The following is a 20754-nucleotide window of genomic DNA, read 5'->3' as shown; positions in this document are numbered from 1 at the left end:
ATGCTGTGTTTAACTACATCACATGGACTGTAGTCATTCAAGAAGGCAGCTCTTCAGGCAATTAGAGAAAGGCAATAAATGCTGGCCCATCCTATGTTGCCCACATACCATGAACAATTAACAAAATGCCCCCGCAGGCAAGTGATGCTTTACATCCATTTTGTGGTAGTTGCTGTCTGGTTTGTGTCTGTATCCCCAATTGCTAATTCATAATAAACTAGGATTGGTACCTTCATCTGATCTCTGTTGGTGTGGCATTCAATCTGCTTCTTTTTATGGAACAATGGCCTGGAAAACTTAGCCCAGTATCATTACTGTAATTGGAATCAAGCTATGATTTTACAAATATGTTCTAAAGAAAGGGTTAAAAATAAAAGCTGAAAGTAAAGTTACTGATCTCAATTATTGTGAAACACTGGAGAAAATTTCAAGTGTAAACCTTTTAATTTGTAACTCACTTCAAGAAGAATAAAAATGTGTTCATTATTTTTCAGCACACTTTTTATTAACCGGCACTAATGATACCAGGAGTGTGCTGGGTGATCAAATATTCTGGATAATCAAGAGATTGAAATAGTCAATATAAAAATACAGACTAAGTTATAGAAATGTAACGCATCACTATTTCTCCCACTTACACCCTCAACTGACTGTTCAGAAATCATGGTATTTGAGGAGAAATTGACTCAAACTTTAATCAGCTGTTTATATTTTGTGTCACTATTTGATTAAACAGCAAATATATTTACACTGAGATAAATAAATCAACAAAGCTATAATAATTGTAGAGAATAATACAGTAAACCATGGTGTTTGAGGGATACAATTTTTGCCGGTTTACCAAGACTGCCAGTTCAGAAGGTGCCGGTTAAAACAAAGTTTGCTGTCGTAATAATTCAACATTTTCAAAGTCAGAAATGCACAATTGCGTCAACTTGCTGCAAGCATCTGAAAGAACTCAAAAGGCCTTGGAGACCTGTTTGCATGTCGATGGGTTTCCTGAGTGGGCTGCTCTGCTTCACCTTAATCTTTTCTAGACACAACTTCCACTGCCCAACAGATATACGTTCCCAGTCGAGTTTCTCCATGTCTGATGTGGAACTATTTGTACAGAATTGTACCTTCAATACTTTTTTCCAGGAAGCTTCATGTGCTCCAGCCCATTTGTAATCTTTAAAGCCTGTATCAGTCCATGTTCCACACATTCACAGAGAAAAAGAAGTTGGAGCCTTTATTATGCAAAGGGACATCTCTGTCTCTGGTTCCTGATCCTTGGCCAGCCAATGCAGAAGGACGAGCAATTCATTGCCTCTGCTCCAGGACTTGGCCAACGTGGACAACCACAAGGCCAACTTGGATATTGTTTTAAGGACACTTGATCTGACTGCCTGCCTCTCTTACATGGATGTGTCCTTTTCCAAGGATCCTTGGAGATGAAACTCATAGGATCCTGACAGTGTGGACGCTGGCCATTCGGCCCATCAAGTCTATACTAACCCTCAGAGCATCCCGCACAGATTCAACTTCCTTTTTTATCTCTATAACCCTGTATTTCCTATGGCTAATCCACTTATCCTGCACATCCATGGACACTATCGGCAATTTAGCATGACCAATCTACCTAACCTGCACATCTTTGGACTGTGGGAGGAAACTGGAGCAACCAGAGGACACAGGGAGAATATGCAAACTCCATACAGACAATTACCTGATGGTGGGATTGAACCCAGGTTCCTGGTGCTATTAAGCAGCAGTGCTATCCACTGAGCCACCATCATAACTCCTTTTGTGATGATGGTAACACAAGGACTGGAGCGTGTAATTAACAATGTAAAGAATAATATGATCAGATTTGAAAAGTTCCCTTTCATTTTTAGTGTAGTTTAGGTGTTTACTGATTTCACCCTGAACCTTTTACAGTTTTTTTTCATATTGCTTACATTTGTTGTTTAGTTTGATGACTTGATGGGGAATGGTGATGGTTGTCAGGGTGCAGAGTTAGAGTTGTCATCCTAATTGTCTAAATGAGTTAAGAGTGTGATTATTTGCATGTTCTTTTGAGTTTCAATGGTTATTAAAAGTTAACATCACAAAAGTCATGATCATCATTAACGTAGTGAACATCATTATCCATTGTATAATACAGAGCATTTAGCAAAGACTACAACCTGCTTACTCGACATGAGATAACATATCAGAGCATTGAGAATCTGAAAGAAATATTTTTCAGTACAATACATCTTTAAGAACCTTGCAAGGCCTGAAATGATTCAGCTATTGCTTCCCAAAGTCTGCTGTTACTCTACCAATGTTGCCAATTAAAAGTCATGATTTTTTTAACTCAGTTTGGCTCTATCAGTATCACTTCTGCTGCATTCTTGACTTTTTAGTTGTAAATCAAATTTACCACCATTTTTTTTTCTCCTTAGATATTCAGTTTTTCCCCATGAACTTTGCTTAAGCTATATTCATTTTGTAATTTTTCTTTCTTTATACTTCATTGTATATCATATTTAAACATATAGGGGATTAACCTGTCCTGCCAACATTTTCATACTATTGTGAGGCAGGTAGTAATGAAAGTGCATTGAAACAATGAAGCATTCTATTACTTCTCTCTGTAAAGTATGTCACTATTTTAGTTACTAAGCAACAGCTAGCAATAACACAGTGTCTAAACTGCAGTACACAAAGTGGTGATAAATGACTTAACTCCCACTGCAAACTAATTCACTCATCAATAATAACATGTGGCTAGTTTAAAAGTGCAGAATATTATGATTGAGCTAAGTATCATGGCCAAGTCAGCTTTTCATCTATGACAGGTTTACAGATATAAATTGGCCTGGTTAAAATGAACAGCCTGTTAAACAGAAAAAAAGTAAAATTGATTCCAATTAAATTCTAACTAAGATTAAGAAATGAATATAAAAAGCTGGCTGTTTTTTTCTGTCATTCAATAGCCAAGCACTCCACATGTAGGTTTCCAGCATGCATGTTCCATAATTATTTAAACATTCTTTGCTTCAAGCGTCATAAAAGCGAAACATAAAAAACTAGGAGCAGGAGTTGGCTGTCTGACACTTTGAGCCTGCTCTGCCACTCAATAAGATCACTGCTAATCTTTTTGTGGACTCAGCTCCAATTACCTGCATTTTCACCATGTCCCTTAATTCCTTGATTTTTCAAACAAGTTTCTACCTTAGCTTCAAAAGCGATTACTAAAGTTGCATCAACTACCTCCCTTGGCAAAGAATTCCATAGATTAATAACCTTGTGGGTGAAGAACTTCCTTCTCAATTCTGTTCTAAACTTGCTTCGTCTAATCTTAAGGCTATGCCCCATTGTCCTAGTTTCACCTACCCATGGAAACATCCTATCTATTTCTATTTTATCAATTCCTTCACAATGTTAAATGTTTCTATAAGATCCCTCCTCATTCTTCTTAATTCCAATGAATATAATCCCAATCTACTCAGCCTCTCTTCATAAAATAACCCCCTCAACTCCGGAATCCACCGAGAGAATCTACTCTTCACCCCCTCTAGTGCCAGTACATGCTTTCTTAAGTAAGGAGACCCAATCTGCACTCACTACTCCAGGTGTGGCCTCACCAGCACCTGATACAGCTGTAATATTACCCCTCTGCTTTTAAACTCAACCCCTTTAGCAATGAAGGACAAATTTCGAATTACCTTCCTAATTACCCATTGTACTTGCAGATCAACTTTCTGTGATTCATGCACAAGGACACCCAGGTCCCTCTGCAAATTAGCATGCTTCAACTTTTTACCATTTAAGTAATAATATATTTTGCTGTTACTCCCACAAAAATGGATAACTTCACATTTACTAAAATTGTATTCCATCTGCCAGACCTTTGCCCACTCACTCAAAGTATCTATGTTCCTCTGCAAGTTTTCACAGTCCTCTGCACATTTTGCTCTGCCACTCATCTTAGTGTCATTGGCATACTCATGCTCCCCAACTCCAAATCATCTATATAAATTGTAAATAATTATGGTCCCAACACTGATCCCTGAGGCACCACACTAGTCACTGATTGCCAGCCAGAATAGCTCTCATTTATCCTCACTCTTTGCTTCCTGTCAGTCAACCAATCCTCTATCCATGTTAATATTCTACCCCTAACTCCATTCATAGTTATCTCATACAGCAGCCTCATGTGCGGCACCTTGTCAAAGGTCTTTTGGAAATCTAGGTACCCCACATCCACTGGGTCCCTGTTGTCCACTTTGCTTGAAATGTCTTCATAGAATGCCAAATGATTTGTGAAGTGTGACCTTCCCTTCATGAACCCATGCTGCATCTGAAAATAGGAAAATTTCTTTCAAGATGCCCTTCTATTTCTTCCTTGATAATAGACTCAAGCATCTTCCCCATTACAGAAGTTAAGCTCACTGGTCTGTTATTTCCCATCGTTTGTCTACTTCCCTTTTTAAACAGTGGTGTCACATTTGCTTTTTTCCAATCTGCTGATCAGAGTTCAGCAAATTTTGGAAAATTACATCATTGCACCTGCTATTTCTCCTTCCATCTCTTTTAGTACCCTGGAATGCATTCCATCAGGGCCAGGAGACTTAGTTTACCCAACACTATCTCTTTTGTAATAATAATTGTTTCTAGGCCATCACCTACCTTTGGCTCTGCTTCACTTACTGGCATATTATTAGTATCCTCCACTGTGAAGACTGATGCAAAATACCGGTTGAATGCCTCACCTATTTCATAATATCCCATAACTAACTGCATCTTCTCATCCTCTAAAGGACCATCATTTACTTTAGCCACTCTTTCTTTACTTTATGTATTTATAGAAACTTTTGCTTTCTGGCTTTATATTCTGCGTTATTTTTTCTCATCTCTATCTTACTTTTCTTTATAGCTCTTTTTGTGGCTTTCTGTTGACCTTTAAAGTTTTCCCAATCTTCTGGATTCCTGCTGTTTTTGGCCACTTTGTAGGAGTGGCTAGTTGTTGGAATCAAGCAAACTGAGATTTTTAGATTTGATGATGAAAATATCTATTAAACTCAAATTTCCATTTGTGCATGAAATAAGCAACATCTAAAATTTTCAGTAAAAACATTTCCCTACCCAATACCGAACTCAGCAGCAGAATGTGACATGGTGGGAGGAGAATGTGGGGACAGGGCGGCTGATGGAATTCCTGATACCACATTTAGATGCCAACAATCCTCCAAAGTAGCCAAGATGGAGTTCTGAAATATTGGCTTTGTGTATAGCACATGATGCCATCTTGGTAAAGGAGTTAAAGTTTCCACTGAGAACAGTTGCCTCAAGGTTTAATAAGGGACTGGCTATCACTTCAAATACTAGCTAGTGCTCATTCGACATTGCATGACATTTTGGTGTGAAGCATTTTCCCTTAAGTTCTCTGTTACCAGCAAACAGATATCTATGCATAAGCACCTTTTCAAGCATGACTTGAAGGGATAATCACCATTTTATATCCACTTGATGCTGGAGTCAGGAGAAAGACCTTGGAAACATACTGGGAGACTTCTTGAGACACTTTGTTCACAATTCTCTAGCAATACCTATTCAGGAATGCCTCACAGAACATCACTTCAAAATAAATGACTGTTTGATACTCTACCTGGTTGGACACCTTAAAAGAATCCCCAGGAGAAAGGGTGTGCTTGTTAACCCACATTGTCCTAGGAATCCCCCTTAGTCTGTGTGATATCTTTGCATGACAGATTTTTTAAAAAGTGTGCAGCACATGAAAAGATAATGCTGAACCAAATCTGTTTATTCTGATGTCTACATACATAAGAATGGCTACAGAAGGAGCAATTGCAGTTCGGATGGGGAATTGAGTAAGGGCTCAGAAACGGGCAGAGGAAAACCAACCACCGTGGGAGAGAGGGAGAGGAGGGTATTGTCCTTGGATACTGGACATCCTTACCTCCTCTGGAGCATTTCCACCAGGTCCTGTCATAGTGTGTCTGAGAACTGGTGAGCTGTTCCATCTCAGTTGCTAATCTATGTTAGAACATGAAATTATGTTCAGCATTGCACTCTTAATCAATGAAAATGGGTAGGAGGAACCCATTCAGATTGCTCCACAAAAATCACATCTAAACAACACTTATACACTAAATCTACAGGTGCCAGTGCTCTTCCTTGCAAGTTCAAATTAGGGTAATCAATAGCTAAAATCAAAATTGTATGCTAAACACAAACTTTCACACAGACATGCATTAGTTGCACAATACCTGCTTATCACGTGTTCTCCTACTTTTACCAAAATAAACTCCTTGATATTTGAGTGGATCAGGAGCAACACAAGACTTAACTACTTTGTAAGTCATCTTTACACACATATATATAAATATAAATTGTACATCCAGGCTTTACTTTGTTTTTTGTTTTGATTATTAATTCCAAACAATGAGATTGATTGAAACATTTAAATAGATAGTACAACTTATAATATCTGTGGTGGTGTGATTAACAATATTAATTGGTTGGTCTTTAGTGATTGTTACACTGTTGTAATTTTTTCCATATCTTTGGCATGAGGCTCTCTCTCCTCTTGATCATCTGCTCTACAGCCCCTATCAGTGCAACTCTCAATCCACCAGAGGAATTAAGTGAAACCATTCTTTCTGAATTTTCCCTTTATTCTATAATGACCAGCCAACATTTCCTCCTCCAGCAGAGAAATCTTTTGAAGTCAGGAATCACAGGGCTGCAAGTTTCTGTCAATGCACTTGGTGGTGCTATGCTCCCTAACTTTCAAATTCTTATTCATGTTGTTCTGGGTATCAACTCTTCTGTCCAATTTTCAATATAGCAGGTGTGTTTTTTCCTAAATTATATTGACAAAGCCCCTTGAACTGTCCTACCTGTCCATCTTCCTTCCCACCTATCCACTCCACCCTTTGCTCCGACCTATCGCCATCACTCCCACCTTCACCTATCTATAGCCTTCCACGCCACCTTCCACCAGCCCAACCCCCATCCTATTTATCTCTCAGCTCCCTTGCCCCACCCCAGCATTCTGATGAGGGGCTTATGCCTGAAATGATGACTCTCCTGCTCCTCAGATGCTGTCTGACCTGCAGTGCTTTTCCAGTGCCACACTTTTTTGACTAAGTATCTACATCTAATATTCTTCAGTTTGTAACAGTAAGACAAAATGAGTGATTCAAAATTGCTCATTCAAAATCACAATAACAATGCTATTGCGTTTAAAACATGAACATGTTGTTAAAAAAAGATTTCCATCTTTGAACTAGATTGAGAAGAAGTCACGATAAATTCATAACATTGATTATTCAAGTCAAATCCTGCACTTGCCACTTCCGATTAATTCCAACAACTTGAAAATTGATAAATTTGCTTACTTTTTTTCTTTGATTCAGGATATGGGAAAAATTTCTGGCTGTAAGAGCTGCTCCTTTTTTTGAGGTATTTTAGGTGTTGGAGGTGATTTCCTCGAATTCCGGGAGCAGCAATTACTGTTTTATATGCTGTTGCATTGCTTTGGAAATTTGGGAAAAAAAATCAAAACAACAGCAGTTTTAAAAGGGAGAAGAGCAGACAAAGGAAGCACATGGTGAGGACAGTGCAGGAGAGAGAGAGAACCTGCACAGTTACTGCCTTTGCTGTTTTTGAATTCATGTGTCGCTGGATATCGGAGTGCATCTGGGAAAATTAACAAACAATGAATTTCACAACTAATCTTGGAGGATCCGGTTTGGGGAAGTTCACAGCACAGAATCAGATAAGTTAATTGCTGTTTTAGGCTGTCCAAAAGAAAGGCTGTATTAGTGAGTACAGTGGGTCCTTTCTTGCTTATATGTTTTTGGAGACAGGACTCTTGATTAAACTTAAAATATAAGCCATAGCTATTAATTTAACCTGGTGCAGTGTTTTGTAGAGGAATAAGACGGTGTTATTTTCTGGGTCTGTAGATTGTGAAGGAGCAAAAATGGCCTTTGCAGTGATATGCACTTCTTGTCAGATGTGGGAGTTTAAAGAGAGTTTAAGGGTTATTGCGGATTATATCTGCCATAAATGCTGTTGGATGCGAATCTTATCAGATCGAGTGGATCTGTTGGAGAGACAGATAGAAGCGATGAGGAATTTGCAACAGCAACAGCATGTGATAGTTGGCAGATATAGGAAGGGAGGAAAGTCTCAGATACAGTCACATAGATGGGTTAGCTCCAGGAAGGGTAAGAGAGGTAGGCACCTAGGGCAGGAGTCTTTTGTGGATATACCCATTTCAAACAGGTATGCTGTTTTGGAAAATGTAGGGGTGGTGGATTCTCAGGGGAACGTAGCACATAGCACGAACAGCCAAGTTTCTGGTATTGAGACTGGCTCTAATGCAACGAGGGGTACATCGGTTTCCAAGAGATCAATTGTATAAGGGGATTCTGTAGTCCGAGGTACAGACAGATGTTTCTGTGGCCAGCAGAGAAAAAGCAGAATGGTGTGTTGTTTCTCTGGTGAAGGAGTGTAGAATGTTCTCACAGGGGAGAGGAGCCAGCAAGAGGTCATTCTCCACATTGGAACCAATGATATAGGAAAGGAAAAGGTTGAGGTTCTGAAGGGAGAGTACAGAGAGTTAGGCAGAAATTTAAGAAGGAGGTCCTCAAGGGTAGTAATATCTGGCTTACATCCAGTGCTACAAGCTAGTGAGGGCAGGAATAGGAGGATAGAGCAGATGAATGCATGGCTGAGGAGCTGGTGTATGGGAGAAAGATTCACATTTTTGGATCATTGAAATCTCTTTTGGGGTAGAAGTGACCTGTTGAAGAAGAACGAATTACACCTAGATTGGAAGGGGACAAGTATACTAGCAGGGAAATCTGCTCGAGCTGCTTGGGAGGATTTAAACTAGTAAGGTGGGGAGTTGGTGGGGGTGGGACCCAGGGAGATAGTGAGGAAAGAGATCAATCTGAGACTGGTACAGCTGACAATAGAAGTAAGTCGAACAGTCAGGGCAGGCAGGGACAAGGTAGGACTAATTAATTAAACTGCATTTATTTCAATGCAAGGGGCCTAACTGGGAAGGCAGATGAACTCAGGGCATGGTTAGGAACTTGGGACTGGGATATCATAGCAATTACAGAAACATGGCTCAGGGATGAGCAGAACTGGCAGCTTAATGTTCCAGGATACAAATGCTATAGGAAGGATAGAAAGGGAGGCAAGAGAGGAGGGGGAGTGGCATTTTTGATAAAGGATTGCATTACAGCTGTGCTGAGGGAGGATATTCCCAGAAATACACCCAGGGAAGTTATTTGGGTGGAACTGAGAAATAAGAAAGGGATGATCAACTTATTGGGATTGTATTATAGACCCCCTAATAGTCAGAGGGAAATTGAGAAACAAACTTGTAAGGAGATCTCAGCTATCTGTAAGAATAATAGGGTAGTTATGGTAGGAGATTTTAACTTTCCAAACATTGACTGAGACTGCCATAGTGTTAAGGGTTTAGATGGAGAGGAATTTCTTAAGTGCGTTCAAGACAATTTTCTGATTCAGTATGTGGATGTACCTACTAGAGAAGGTGCTAAACTTGACCTACTCTTGGGAAATAAGGCAGGGCAGGTGACTGAGGTGTCAATGGGGGAGCAGTTTGGAGCCAGTGACCATAATTCTATTCATTTTAAAACAGTGATGGAAGCAGTTTGGGGCCAGTGACCATAATTCTAATCGTTTTAAAATAGTGATGGAAGAGGATAGACCAGATCTAAAAGTTAAAGTTCTAAATTGGAGAAAGGCCAATTTTGACGGTATTAGGCAAGAACTTTCGAAAGCTGATTGGAAGCAGATGTTCACAGGTAAAGGGACGGCTGGAAAATGGGAAGCCTTCAGAAATGAGATAACAAGAATCCAGAGGAAATATATTCCTGTCAGGATGAAAGGAAAGGCTGGTAGGTATAGGGAATGTTGGATAACTAAAGAAATTGAGGGTTTGGTTCAGAAAAAGAAGGAAGCATGGACAGAACAGATCGAGTGAATCCTTAGAAGAATATAAAGAAAGTAGGAGTATACTTAAGAGGGAAATCAGGAAGGCAAAAAGGGGACATGGGATAGCTTTGGGCAAATAGAATTACGGAGAATCCAAACGGTTTTTACAAATATATTAAGGACAAAAGGGTAACCAGGGAGAGAATAGGACCCCTCAAAGATCAGCAAGGCGGCCTTTGTGTGGAACCACAGAAAATGGGGAGATACAAAATGAATATTTTGCATCAGTATTTACTGTGGAAAAGGATATGGAAGATATAGACTGTAGCGAAATAGATAGTGACATCTTGCAAAATGTCCACATTACAGAGGAGGAAGAGCTGGATGTCTTGAAATGGTTAAAGGTGGATAAATCCCCAGAACTCTGTGAGAAGCTAGAGAAGTGATTGCTGGGCCTCCTGCTGAGATATTTGTATCATCGATAGTCACAGGTGAGGTGCCAGAAGACTGGAGATTGGCAAACGTGGTGCCACTGTTTAAGAAGGGCGGTAAAGACAAGCCAGGGAACTATAGACCGGTGAGCCTGACCTCACTGGTGGGCAAGTTGTTGGAGGCAATCCTGAGGGACAGGACGTACATGTATTTGGAAAGACAAGGATTGATTCGGAATAGTCAACACGGCTTTGTGCGTGGGAAATCATGTCTCACAAACTTGATTGAGTTTTTTGAAGAAGTAACAAAGAAGATTGATGAGGGCAGAACAGTAGATGTGATCTATATGGACTTCAGTAAGGCGTTTGACAAGGTCCCCATGGGAGACTGATTAGCAAGGTTAGATCTCATGGAACACAGGGAGAACTAGCCATTTGGATACAGAACTGGCTCAAAGGTAGAAGACAGAGGGTGGTGGTGGAGGGTTGTTTTTCAGACTGGAGGCCTGTGACCAGTGGAGTGCCACAAGGATCGGTGCTGGGCCCTCTACTTTTGTCATTTACATAAATGATTTGAATGCGAGCATAAGAGGCACAGTTAGTAATTTTGCAGATGACACCAAAATTGGAGATGCAGTGGACAGCGAAGAGGGTTACCTCAGATTACAACTGGATCTTGACCAGATGGGCCAATGGGCTGAGAAGTGGCATATGGAGTTTAATTAAGAAAAATGCGAGCTGCAGCATTTTGGGAAAGCAAATACACTTAATGGCATGATCCTAGGGAGTGCTGCTGAACAAAGGGACCTTGGAGTGCAGGTTCATAGCTTCTTGAAAGTGGAGTCGCAGGTAGATAGGATAGTGTAGGAGGTGTTTGGTATGCTTTCTTTTATTGGTCAGAGTATTGAGTACAGGAGTTGGGAGGTCATGTTGCAGCTGTACAGGACATTGGTTAGACCACTGTTGGAATATTGCGTGCAATTCTGATCTCCTTCCTATTGGAAAGATGTTGTGAAACTTGAAAGGGTTCAGAAAAGATTTACAAGGATGTTTCCAGGGTTGGAGAATTTGAGTTATAGGAAGAGGCTGAACAGGCTGGGGCTGTTTTCCCTGGAGCATCAGAGGCTGAGGGGTGACCTTATAGAGGTTTACAAAATTATGAGGAGAATGGATAGGATAAACAGATAAAGTCTTTTCCCTGGTCTCGGGGAGTCCAGAACTAGAGGGCATATGTTTAGATTGAGAGGGGAAAGGTGTAAAAGAGACCTAAGGGGCAACGTTTTCATGCAGAGGCTGGTACGTGTATGGAATGAGCTGCCAGAGGAAGTGGTGGAGGCTGGTGCAATAGCAACATTTAAGAGGCATTTGGATGAGTATATGAATAGGAAGGGTTTGGAGGGATATGGGCCAGGTGCAGGCAGGTGGGACTAGATTGGCTTGGATTACTGGTCAGCATGGTCGAGTTGGACCAAAGGGTCTGTTTCTGTGCTGTACATCTCTATGACTCTATATCATGATTGTCAAACCATTAAATGTCTGGGCAGAATTTTCCAGTGTCTGAACAACATGGGCAATGGTGAGAGAGTTGGGAAGGTATAGCGAGAATGATAGGATGTGGGGCTGAATTTCTCCAACCCCTGAATGATGCAGGAAATGCCAAGTCAGTTGGAAAAAAATGGCGAGGGTGGAAAAGTGAAATCTTGATGTTGAGAGAAGACGTCTCATTCTGCAATCAAACTTTGAATGGCAAAGCAAGAAGCTTGCTAGAGAGTGCCATTGAATCTACTTCCATGCATTTACATGGCAATGGTACCTAATCTCACCCCATTAATACACAATTTCCTATTCTCTGACGTGCCAGTTAGGAACTAAACCAACACTTCCCAACATGAAAGCCAGGTTGGCATTTAGTGGCACCTGCTCCCAGTGTTCTTCCAAGCCTCCATTTGGACAGCAGTCCCCAACATTTCCAGACATGGTTCATGGACAAAAAGGTTAGTAGCAAACAGGGACCAGCCTCATCATATCATCACAACATAGCTCTGACCCACTTACAATACATTTCAATGCTGCACTTGAGAGCACATAGACACCATTCATTGCAATGCTGTTGTCAGAGTATCTTGCCACCAGGTAAAAGCACCCAAAGCAGGGATTGAACCAAAGTATCTTTCAGGGCACTTTGCCTTCTCTCATAGCACTCCCTGACTTTATCCTAATTTGGATCCTCTCAGCATCTCTGCCTTGTCTTGCCTTTTTCTGCCATGCTGCTTCATTCACAATTTAAAGCTCATCCTGCCTTGCCAATCAGCACAGACATGAAGTCAGGAGCTTATCATGATTGTCAGTCAAGGAGTTGGAAACGCTGCTGGACAAAACTGTGCTTCATTAATGTTTGTCCTACAGCATGTGCCAGTAGCTCATGCAGCCACCATACTGCATATGCTCCAGCCAAATCACCATCCCTCCAAATCTAGGGAGTGTAGGCCTCAGTTTAGTCAAAGGGGATTGTCATTAGTCAAGTGGGCCTTGTACAGTTAGTTAAGGACCTCAATACAGTTGATATGCTACATGGGATGGAGACGATCAGGGATTCTGTATCCTTCCAGACCAGGGAGTGAGCCACAGTCAGCCCTGAAGTTCTGGTACAGCTAGTCCAGTGGGTTGTATTCAGTCAGTGGGCTAAACAGAGATCAGCTCAGTGAAATTCAAAGGGGGATATCGGGGTCCATTGCTGTAGTTGTTGGGGAAATAAATTATGGGAATTGGCAGCAGAGTGCTGGATTGCAGAAGGGACAATAATTGTGAAGAGAAGCAACTCAACATATAAGGGCAGGTGAACATCTCCAGGACACCTTCACCAATCAATCCCACCTCCCGTGGCCGATCATTTCAAATCCCCATCCCACTCTGCTGAGGACATGCAGGTTCTGGGCCTCCTCCACTGCCACTCCCTCACCACCCGACGCCTGGAGGAAGAACGCCTCATCTTCTGCCTCGGAACCCTTCAACTCCAGGGCATCAATGTGGACTTCACCAGTTTCCTCATTTCCTCTCTCCCACACCTTATCCCAGTTCCAAACTTCCAGCTCAGCACCATCCTCATGACCTGTCCCACATGTCAATCTTTCTTCCCACCTATCTGCTCCACCCTCCTCTCCGACTTATCACCTTTACCCCTCTCAATCACCATCTCCCCAACCCTACCCCCTTTCATTTATCTCTCCACCCACCCCCCCCGAGCCTCATTCCTGATGAAGGGCTCCTGCCCGAAATGCCAATGTTCCTGCTCCGCGGATGCTGCTGACCTACTGTGCTTTTCCAGCACCACTATAATCTTGCCTCTAATCTCCAACAATTGCAGTCCTCATTTTGGCCTATATAAGGCAGGTGACAATTGTGCATTAGAGAACATGCATTACTGCAGGAGGCGAGAGTCATCAACAATGACCATGACCCTGGCTTCGACAGTGGAATGGTACATAGTGAAGCTGTAGGGTCGATGCTCAAGGGTAATGTTCAGAGATGAAGACCTCAACGAAAGAGTTGGTTGAGAATTTGCAGAAACTCAGAACTGATGGGACCAACACAGAATGTAATGAAAAATGGAACACTGAGCTTGGGATAGACTACTTGATTACTAGAATGACCCCTGTCACTCATTCTGCTAAGTGTGAGGTGGGGTGGGGGGATTGGTGGGGGCAAGCTTTCATTAATCTTACTGCACTTGCAACCTCATCCTGTAATTGTGTGAGCTGGCCCATGCTGCATAGATTGGAATAAGGTCCCCTCTGTCAATGGTCAATGCAGAGATATTCCATGGTCCTTTGTGTCAGAGTCCTCCATGTCCCACTGTATAGACAACTGTGCAAAGCCATCATTTGTAGGTGGTTCAAATGCCGACTGCTCGGATTACTAAGGGCCTGTTTTGCTTCTGATTTTCTCCACACAGCTGCACTGAAACCTTGAGCCACAACAAGGGTAATCATTATTTCGCTGTGGTGGTAAAAAAAGGTGCAGAGAAAGGGAATACGTGCCAACAAGTCCAGGGCCTGCAACCATTTCCAGTCTACTGAACAATCTCCACATGAAAACGCCACAGCTGAAATTCCCCTCAGGGTATGGAGGAGGTTCAGCTGGTCCACAGTTATACCCCCATCACCAAACCATCATCTCCCAGACCATACAGAACCTCATCGCCTCAGGAGATCTCCCACCCACAGCTTCCAACCTCATAGTCCGGGAACCCCGCACTGCCCGGTTCTACCTCTTTCCCAAAATCCACAAGCCTGACCACCCTGGCTGACCCATTGTCTCAGCATGCTCCTGCCCCACTGAATACATCTCTACCTACCTCGACACTGTCCTATCCCCCCTCCAGGAACTCCCCACATATGTTTGAGACACCACCCACACCCTCCACCTCCTCCAAGACTTCCGTTTTCCCGGCCCCCAATGCCTCATCTTCACCATGGATATCCAATCCCTCTACACCTCCATCCGCCATAACCAAGGCCTCCAAACCCTCCATTTTTTTCCTCTCCAGATGTCCCCAACAGTACCCTTCCACCGACACTCTCATTCGTTTGGCCGAACTGGTCCTCACCCTTAACAATTTCTCCTTCGAATCCTCCCACTTCCTCCAGACCAAAAGGGTAGTCATGGGCACACGTATGGGCCCCAGCTATGTCTGTTTCTTTGTTGGCTACGTAGAACAGTCGATCTTCCGTAATTACACTGGCACTACTCCCCACCTCTTCCCCCGCTACATTGATGACTGCATTGGCGCCACCTCATGCTCCCGCGACGTGGTTGAGCAATTCATCAACTTCACTAACACATTCCACCCTGACCTTAAATTTACCTGGACCATCTCTGACACCTCCCTCCCCTTCCTGGACCTTTCCATCTCCATTAATGACGACCGACTTGACACTGACATTTTTTACAAACCCACTAACTCCCACAGCTACCTGGATTACACCTCTTCCCACCCTACCTCCTGCAAAAATGCCATCCCGTATTCCCAATTCCTCTGCCTCCGCCGTATCTGCTCCGAGGAGGACCAGTTCCATCACAGAACACACCAGATGGCCTCCTTTTTTAGAGACCACAATTTCCCTTCCCACGTGATTAAAGATGCCCTCCAATGCATCTCGTCTACATCCCGCACCTCCGCCCTCAGACCCCACCCCTCCAACCGTAACAAGGACAGAACGCTCCTGGTGCTCACCTTCCACCCTACCAACCTTCGATAAACCAAATCATCCGCCACCTCCAAAAAGACCCCACATCAGGGATATATTTCCCTCTCCACCCCTTTCCGCCTTCCACAAAGGCCGTTCCCTCCGTGACTACCTGGTCAGGTCCACACCCCCCTACAACCCACCCTCCCATCCTGGCACCTTCCCCTGCCACCGCAGGATCTGCAAAACCTGTGCCCACACCTCCTCCCTCACCTCCATCCAAGACCCTAAAGGAGCCTTCCACATCCATCAAAGTTTTACCTGCACATCCACTAATATCATTTATTGTATCCGTTGCTCCCGATGCGGTCTCCTCTACATTGGGGAGACTGGATGCCTCCCAGCAGAGTGCTTTAGGGAACTTCGCCGGGACACCCGCACCAATCAACCACACCGCCCCGTGGCCCAACTTTTCAACACCCCCTCCCACTCTGCCGAGGACATGGAGGTCCTGGGACTCCTTCACCACTGCTCCCTCACCACCAGACGCCTGGAGGAAGAACGCCTCATCTTCCGCCTCGGAACACTTCAACCCCAGGGCAACAATGTAGACTTCAACAGTTTCCTCATTTCCCCTTCCCCCACCTCACCCTAGTTCCAAACTTCCAGCTCACCACTGTCCCCATGACTTGTCCTACCTGCTTATCTTCTTTTCCACCTATCCACTCCACCCTCCTCCCTGACCTTCATCCCCTCCCCCACTCACCCATTGTACTCTATGCTACTTTCTCCCCAGCCCCACACTCCTCTAGCTTATCTCTCCACGCTTTAGGCTCACTGCCTTTATTCCTGATGAAGGGCTTTTGCCTGAAACGTCGATTTTACTGCTCCTTGGATGCTGCCTGAACTGCTGTGCTCTTCCAGCATCACTAATCCAAAATCTGATTTCCAGCATCTGCAGTCATTGTTTTTACCTTTGCCAACACCTCGCAGCTGCATTACTGGAGCTAGCAGTACTCTGGAGTGGAATATTACTGTCCCAGTCTTTATAGTGAAACTACAAAGGACCTCTTTAAGCAGATTCATGAACAGGTAGCTAACTAAGAATCTCCATAAAGATTAACCTTAAGCAATGTGCACATACGTTTTGATAAATCTATTTTTAATCACGCAAACTACCTTTGGAAATCTATAATTCCGATTTACATTGGCAGTAACAAATGTACCCTTTAAAGATTTTTCTCTTGTTCCTTTCCTGAAGCATTTCTTAGTGTAGAATGCAATCATAGTCCTCAAAGAATGAAACGATTTGAATTCATGATTTTCACCTTCAATTTAGCAGATGTTTGAAATTGAAAATGTTGCAACTTCTTTCAGGAAAATGTTAGCTCAGTAATATATCAGTTTGACACAGTCGAGTATGGTAAAGATATAAAGGTAATTTAGAGCTTTTATACTGATTGGATCAGTATGTCCCATAATATTTAACAAAGTTAATGCATGAAGCTTCAGATATTTAGAAACATAACCTACAAGGGTATTTGAGTGTTATTGCTTCTTTTCTCATTTCCTTTTTGTGAGAAAATAATTACTCATGTGGAAAATTCTTTGGAAATCTGAGTGACGACTTCCAATAGTTTATTGAATTTTACATTACTCCTGTAAATTTACATTCATTGGTGGAGTTCAAGCGAAATGAAGCAGCTAAGTAATAAATACTTTACCCCCAGAGCTAAGCATCATATTGTAAATTAGAAACATCAATTTCCACCTAGAATGTTAGTTTGTGTAATTAAGAATAGATTTGCCAATGGGCGAACACACATTGCTGGTTTAAGGTTAATTATTTATGGAGGCCCGTAGTTACCTGTTTGTGAAACTACTTAAACTGGTCCTTTGGAGCTTCACTGTGATGATTGGACAGTAACAGTCTCCTCCATATTGCTGCTAGTCAGCAATGCGAGTTATCAACAAAAATGGTGAATTCTTCTTGTGATATGATTCCATAGGGACTTTCATGTTTTGAAGATCAAGAGATGTATGGTTACAGCATCTGTAACTTGAACTTCACAACAGAAAGTGGGATGAGATCAAAGTCGTATTTGAGCAGTTACAAATGTAAAGAATATTCATCACTCTGGATGGATTTCAGCAATGCCATTGCTATTGCCATGGGAAGAATGCACAGGTAATCATGCCCTATAGATCCATAAACCATCACAAAATGTATATATCAGAATGAGATCATCAAAATGGCTAAGTTGCCGGACTGTTACATAGGACAAAGAAATTTACCCCAACAGTCTTCAGTAACAGAAAAAATAACTCTATTTATTATAACACACTTAACATTAACACAAGCATTGAAAAAAATTCCTAATATTTGCAACTTGACTTACAATCCTTCAAAACCCCAATTCATTCAGTCATGATTAAAACAGGCAAAAGACAAATGTTTCATTACACATGCTTTGGGTGAAATAGAATGGACACAGAGTAAACAAAGTTCCTCTGAAGAAAAAAAATAGACCAAAGATGCAAATTTCCTCATAGTTTTTATTTACTTTGACTATGATGATATGCTTTTCTCTGTGAGGAGATAGTCATCCAACAACTTAATGATTGACTATTCGAGCTTTGGTATTTTCTTATATGAATTCTTTCTTTTAAGATTTCCTTTCTTTTGTCCAAATGGAGATATATATATATATATATAGAGAGAGAGAGAGAGAGGAAGAGATCCAACCTTGCTACCTGCAGGCTCTCAATATCTCGCCCACTCTCTGCAGCTCTTAGCACTCAGTTTTTTCAGCATACTGCAGACCAACCAATAAAAGAGCTTTTCCTTACTTCAAAGGATTCTTGGCTGTATTCAGTGAATTCTCCTTCTTACTCAAAGTTTGTGAGAAGATTTGTAGCTCGGGTGCTCGTTATTGTGGTTCTGTTCGTCGAGCTGGGAATTTGTGTTGCAGACGTTTCGTCCCCTGTCTAGGTGACATCCTCAGTGCTAGGGAGCCTCCTGTGAAGCGCTTCTGTGATGTTTCCTCTGGCATTTATAGTGATTTGTATCTGCCACTTCCGGTTGTCAGTTCCAGCTGTCTGTTGCAGTGGTCGGTATATTGGGTCCAGGTCGATGTGCTTATTGATTGAATCTGTGGATGAGTGCCATGCCTCTAGGAATTCCCTGGCTGTTCTCTATTTGGTTTGTCCTATAATAATAGTGTTGTCCCAGTTGAATTCATGTTGTTTGTCATCTGAGTGTGCGGCTACTAAGGATAGCTGGTCGTGTTGTTTCGTGGCTAGTTGGTGTTCATGGATGCAGATTGTTAGCTGTCTTCCTGTTTGTCCTATGTAGTGTTTTGTGCAGTCCTTGCATGGGATTTTGTACACTATGTTGGTTTTGCTTATGCTGGGTATCAGGTCCTTTGTCCTGGTGAGTTGTTGTCTGAGAGTGGCTGTTGGTTTGTGTGCTGTTATGAGTCCTAGTGGTCGCAGTAGTCTGGCTGTCAGTTCAGAAATGTTCTTGATATATGGTAACGTGGCTAGTCCTTTGGGTTGTGGTATGAGTTCATCCCGTTGTCTTTCCCTTAGGCATCTGTTGATGAAATTGCGGGGGTATCTGTTTTTGGCGAATACATTGTATAGGTGTTCTTCTTCCTCTTTTTGCAGTTCTGGTGTGCTGCAGTGTGTTGTGGCTCTTTTGAACAGTGTCTTGATGCAACTTCTTTTTTGTGTGTTGGGGTGGTTGCTTTCGTAGTTTAGGACTTGGTCTGTGTGTGTGGCTTTCCTGTATACCTTTGTGGTGAATTCTCCGTTGGGTATTCTCACTGAGGGTCCACAATTCACTATTGATCAGATGTAGTAACAGCAGCACTTACCAATGTTCTGATCCATATGGCTAGTCTTCACATCAAACTGGCCACTGCTGCTGATGGCACTAGCAGTACACGACGTTTTAGCCCCTGACTGATTGGCATCTCAGAAGTGAGACTTCCTGTTCTCCGTGGATGGAAATCCCACTTCCTGCTTTCCAGATGTCATTTCAATTGGGACGTAGCTGTTTTATTATTGAAAGATTGATCCAATAATCTGAACACATTTTGCAGCCAAATTGATGTCAACATTTATGATGTTTTGGTATTCTAATAAATGGATAATATTTAAGCTTACATCATTGAAAATAACATAAGGTGCAGAGATTGCAGATTATTTAATTTTGTCAGAATCTAATGCTTAGATATTATAGCATTGCTTGATGTTAAGACACAAAGTAGTATGTAGATTATTACTTATTTTCCAATGTAACATAACTTGCAGTTTTCAGTTTGTAAAATGTTTCTGCTCTTTAATAACACAGTGCAAGTAGATTGATTGTGTCCTTGTCTGAGGATTGGCCTGAGGTCATAATACTTGCCACTGCTTCATTCCAAGATTCAGGAGTTCCTGTTGTTTCAAATATGGTGTAAATAATTTCTATCAAAATCCTTCAAAGAGATGTGTTCATTATGAAAAATGCTTTGTTTGAGCAGCTAGATGTCAGAGGGTTGAGATGTGAGGGTTGCAGGCAAAGCTAATACTTGCTGTCAATCCATATTTGCCCCTGAGAAGGTAGTGGTTAGTTGCCTCTTTAAATTGCAGCAACCTATGGTGTAATTTGTTGCAAGTAATTATTTTTAAGTGATATATTAACAGACTCTTTGGTCAGATTTATATCACAGCATTGTATGTTTGTCAACACATTAGGAGCTGTTTACCCTTTCTGAAGAAAACGTGGGAGTATTTTTCAGTATAACCATTATGCTTTAAATGCTGGAAAGAAGACTAGTCACCAAACACAAGCTTAAAACAAAATTCCTGCACATTACCCATTAGAAGCTCAGCTAATATAAATATGATGCAGGCTTAGAAATAAATGGCTAGTGCACCTGTCTAAAAAATATGAGCAGGGCTATAGAAAAACAGTGAAGGCAAGCATGGGTTTGATGGGCCAAATGACCTCTTTCTCAATTCAAACTGTTTCATGAATACTTGAATCAGGGTCCTTCAACATAGTGTTCACAGACCAATCTGAGCATCATGTATTCCTTTGCTCACTGGCCCCAGTGGTATGTCACCTTACCACTGCTTATCACAGGAACAGTTTCTTTTCAGTAGGACAAGCA

General features: G+C 42.0%; 1 long non-coding RNA gene across 2 annotated transcripts in view; it reads right to left on the bottom strand.

The window, feature by feature from the left end:
- The window catches only part of LOC132826889 (uncharacterized), a 91538-nt gene that overhangs the window by 14684 nt on the left and 56100 nt on the right, over positions 1–20754 (bottom strand). The window contains exon 2 of one of the 2 annotated variants that reach the window (XR_009645933.1): positions 5951–6027. The exons of the other annotated variant lie outside the window; for it this stretch is intronic. This is a non-coding gene — a long non-coding RNA (uncharacterized LOC132826889). The remainder of the gene's footprint in view (positions 1–5950; positions 6028–20754) is intronic. 2 annotated transcript variants of the gene reach the window in all.

Source organism: Hemiscyllium ocellatum, chromosome 23 (genome assembly GCF_020745735.1).
Source record: "Hemiscyllium ocellatum isolate sHemOce1 chromosome 23, sHemOce1.pat.X.cur, whole genome shotgun sequence".
In the NCBI taxonomy this organism is placed as follows: Eukaryota; Metazoa; Chordata; class Chondrichthyes; order Orectolobiformes; family Hemiscylliidae; genus Hemiscyllium; species Hemiscyllium ocellatum.
Note: the sequence above shows the minus strand (reverse complement) of the source record. Positions and strands in the feature narration are given on the sequence as shown.